This window comes from Mandrillus leucophaeus, unplaced genomic scaffold (assembly GCF_000951045.1).
Source record: "Mandrillus leucophaeus isolate KB7577 unplaced genomic scaffold, Mleu.le_1.0 Scaffold723, whole genome shotgun sequence".
Lineage (NCBI taxonomy): Eukaryota > Metazoa > Chordata > Mammalia > Primates > Cercopithecidae > Mandrillus > Mandrillus leucophaeus.
Genome location: NW_012107842.1, coordinates 75,726 through 79,736, shown reverse-complemented (window position 1 = coordinate 79,736; position 4,011 = coordinate 75,726). Strand labels below are relative to the sequence as shown.

Here is a 4,011-nt window from a genome sequence, read left to right as displayed (position 1 = left end):
CCTGAGTATCTGGGACTACAGGTGCCCGCCACCATGCCCAGCTAATTTTTGTATTTTTGGTAGAGATGAGGTTTCACTATACACCATATTGGCCAGGCTGGTCTTGAACTCCTGACCTTGTGATCTGCCCACCTCGGCCTCCCAAAGTGCTGGGATTGCAGGCGTGAGCCACCGCATCCGACCAGTCTTATTTAATTCTTATGCCAACCTTTTTCTTTTTTTAACTGAAGGAGAAACAGTATGACAGATAACATATGAAAACATGAAGTTCACAGTCATTAAGTAGCAGAGCTCAGATTTTAACTCAGGATTATATGTCCAGAGTTCAGATTTGTATTTACTGTACTTTCTCTAGGAAGAACAAAATCTCGTTTCCTATGCTTCTGGGTTTCTGCAAATTCTCCAGGAAAAAAAAAAAAAAAAACCAAAAAACAAAAAACAAAAAAAAACAAAAAAAACCCTGTAGCTTTCTTGGTATGATTTTTCTATTTCCTCTGTTGTTAATAGGCTGTTAGACAGCCTAAGCCAGAGGAACTGGATGTAAAATTTGGTGACAGCTTTTGACAGTGCTATCAACAGATGCATTGAAGTTCCCAGGGCAATTACTGAGTTGATGTTGATGAAAATACATTTTGAATACTGCAAAATTGCCCCTTCTTTGGATTTATTTTAGGGTCTATATTAGGTGATAACTGAAGACTTCTGAGTAAAGGCAGTGTGAGGCAACTGATAAATAGTGAGGCATCCTTTAATACACCTTACTTTAACGACAGGAGACTGTCTCAGGGGAACAGAGAGTCTTTCCAGGCGCTTTAATTTTCATTTCAACCCAGTTCCACAAAATCTCATTGAACTTCTGTTTCATATCATACCCTGGGCTTGGAGCTAGGGATATCATCCTGATTGTATCAATTGCATCTATTGCTATGTAATGACTACCTCAAACGTACTGGTTTCAAACAACTGCCATTTTATTGTGCTCATACATTCTGTGGGTCAGCAATTCAGTTGGAGCCCAGAAGGGATGGCTTGTATCTCTTTGATATCCGGGCCTCAGTGGGGAGAACTTCAAGTGCTGAGGGCACTTTTAAAGCTGGGAAATAGAATCAACTGAAGGCTTCTTTCCGCATATTTTCAGTGCTTGGTTGATATCCTCCAAGGCTGGACTCAGCTGGGGCTATCAACTAGAGCACTTCCATGTGCCTCTCCACATGTTCTTGGCTTTTTACAGTGTGGAAGCTGGGTTCTGAGAGTCAGTGTCCCGAGATGAAGCATCCAGACAATGAACGTTCTAGAAGCTTCCAGACTTCTCACCTAGCCTGGGAAGTAACACAGCCACATTCTGTCGGTTACAAACACATTTCTAAGGCCAGTCCAGATTCAAAAGGAGGGCAATTAGATTTGACCTCTTGATGGAGGAGGGCAAGGTTACACTGAAAAACAGCATAGAGAGTGGGAGATATTATGATGTCAGTTTTTGGAAAATCTGCCACAGACACAGAAAAGAAAATGATATTTGTTACTACCTGTGAACATCAGGAGCTCAATCACTGGTAGAGAGACAGGTGCATCAGACCACAGTCAGGAAGCTTAATTTTCCTTTGGAACGCAACATTGGCCCATAGTGTGCACATTTTGTGTATAAACGGGGTTATTTGCCCTGCATTTCTATCCCAGGTTTCACTGGAGCAATTTTCATAGATATATCACCTTAGTGCAGTGACTCACTGTGTGAGATCTGGTGTTGCTTTGGCATTTGGAAATCAGCATTTATTTTCAAAGTCTATCCCCTGCCTCATTTTGCTTGGCTAACTCCTATCCAATCCTTTCGTTAAGGGTCACTTCCTCTAGACAGTCCCTTCTGACCCTTCACCTGGATTATGTTCCTCTGCTGTGTGTTGTTATGGCCCCATGCACCGTGCTTACCTCTTGGCCTAGCATTTGTTATCTGGGATTAGAATGGCCTATTTTTGTCTCTAGATTGTAGAATCTAGCAACTCAGGGCCAGTGTCTGTCTTCACCATTGTATTTATTGTACTAGTACATGGTTAAAGTCAGTTTTTTATCTATTCTTTTTACATCTGGTCTGGGGAAAAAAATAAATAGACAAACTCAAGGGCAGACAGAGGGCTATACAATTATCATGATATATTTATCTTGTTCTTCTTACTACCCCTCTTCTTCTTTTATTCTTCCTCTTCCTTTATGGAAGGAATCAATCACAGACACCTCCTAGCACACTTACCTTAAATCTATTGGGCTCCCAGTCAGCTCTGTAGGTAGACTCTGTTAGCAACAAAGAGGAAAAAGGGCAACAACAACTTATGGGTAGTCAACCAACACAGAGTACCCTCCAGGACATGTGTCTGGGAAAACCTAGTAACTTCCTAAGCTCCAGGGCCTTTATTTTTAATACGTATTCCTAGGAAAACTCATCAGATGGTTGAGGCAGCAGAAACAGATTCTGTTACCACTCTTGCAATCTCAGTAAGTATATAGTTTTATATTTCTAAGGTTGCATTCCCTTTGGTAGTTGGTTTGTCATATCTTTTCTAGTTTTCTATCTTTTGTAGTTTGAGTCTGGCTAGTTAAAAAAAAGCTATCAATTATGAAGCATCTATGATACATTGGGTACTGTGCAAACTTTGAAAACTATGTTTTTCTTTTTTTAAAATTATATTTCAAGTTCTGGGGTACATGTGCAGAATGTACAGGTTTGTTACACAGGTATGTACATGCCATGGTGGTTTGCTGCATCCATCAACTTGTGATCTACATTAGGTATTTCTCCTAATGCTATCCCTCCCCTATCACCCCGCCCCCGCCGGCAGGCCCTGGTGTGTGATGTTCCCTTCCTTGTGTCCATGTGTTCTCATTGTTCAGCTCCCACTTATGAGTGACAACATGTGGTGTTTGGTTTTCTGTTCTTGTGATAGTTTGCTGAGAATGATGGTTTCCAGCTTTATGCATGACCCTGCAAAGGACATGAACCCATCCTTTTTTATGGCTGCATAGTATTCCATGGTGTATATGTGCCACATTTTCTTTACTCATTCTATCATTGGTGGGCATTTGGGTTGGTTCCAAGTCTTTGCTATTGTGAACAGTGCTGCAGTGAACATAGATGTGCATGTGTCTTTATAGTAGAATGATTTACAATCCTTTGGGTATATACCCAGTAATGGAATCGCTGGGTCAAATGGTATTCCTACTTCTAGATCCTTGAGGAATCACTACACTGTCTTTCACAATGGTTAAACTAATTTACACTCCCACCAACAGTGTAAAAGCTTTCCTATTTCTCCACATCCTCTCCAGCATCTGTTGTTCCTGGCTTTTTAATGATCACCATTCTAACTGGCATGAGATGGTATCTCATTGTGGTTTTGATTTGCATTTCTCTAATGACCAGTGATGAGCTTTTTTTCATGTTTGTTGGCTGCATAAATGTCTTCTTTTGAGAAGTGTCTGTTCACATCCTTCGCTTACTTTTTGATTTTTTTCTTGTAAATTTGTTTATTTGTAGATTCTAGATATTAGCCCCTTATCAAATGGATAGATTGCAAAAATTTTCTCCCATTCTGTAGGTTGCCTGTTCAATCTGATGATAGTTTCTTTTGCTGTGCAGAAGCTCTTTAATTTAATTAGATCCCATTTGTCAATTTTGGCTTTTGTTGCCATTGCTTTTGGTGTTTTAGTCATGAAGTCTTTGCCCATGCCTATGTCTTGAATAGTATTGCCTAGGTTTTCTTCTAGGGTTTTTATGGTTTTAGGTCTTAAGTTTAAGTCTTTAATCCATCTTGAGTTAATTTTTGTATAAGGTGTAAGGAAGGGGCCAAGTTTCAGCTTTCTTCATATGGCTAGCTGGTTTACTCAACACCATTTATTAAATAGGAAATTCTTTCCCCATTGCTTGTTTTTGTCAGGTTTGTCAAAGATCAGATGGTTGTAGGTGTGTGGTGTTATTTCTGAGGCCTCTGTTCTGTTCCATTGGTCTATATCTCTGTTTTG

General features: G+C 40.1%; 1 protein-coding gene across 1 annotated transcript in view; it reads left to right on the top strand.

Annotated features, from left to right (window-relative positions):
- NELL1 (NEL-like 1 (chicken)) overlaps window positions 1–4,011 on the top strand; it is a 603,019-nt gene that overhangs the window by 557,257 nt on the left and 41,751 nt on the right. The gene's annotated exons all lie outside the window — the stretch shown is intronic.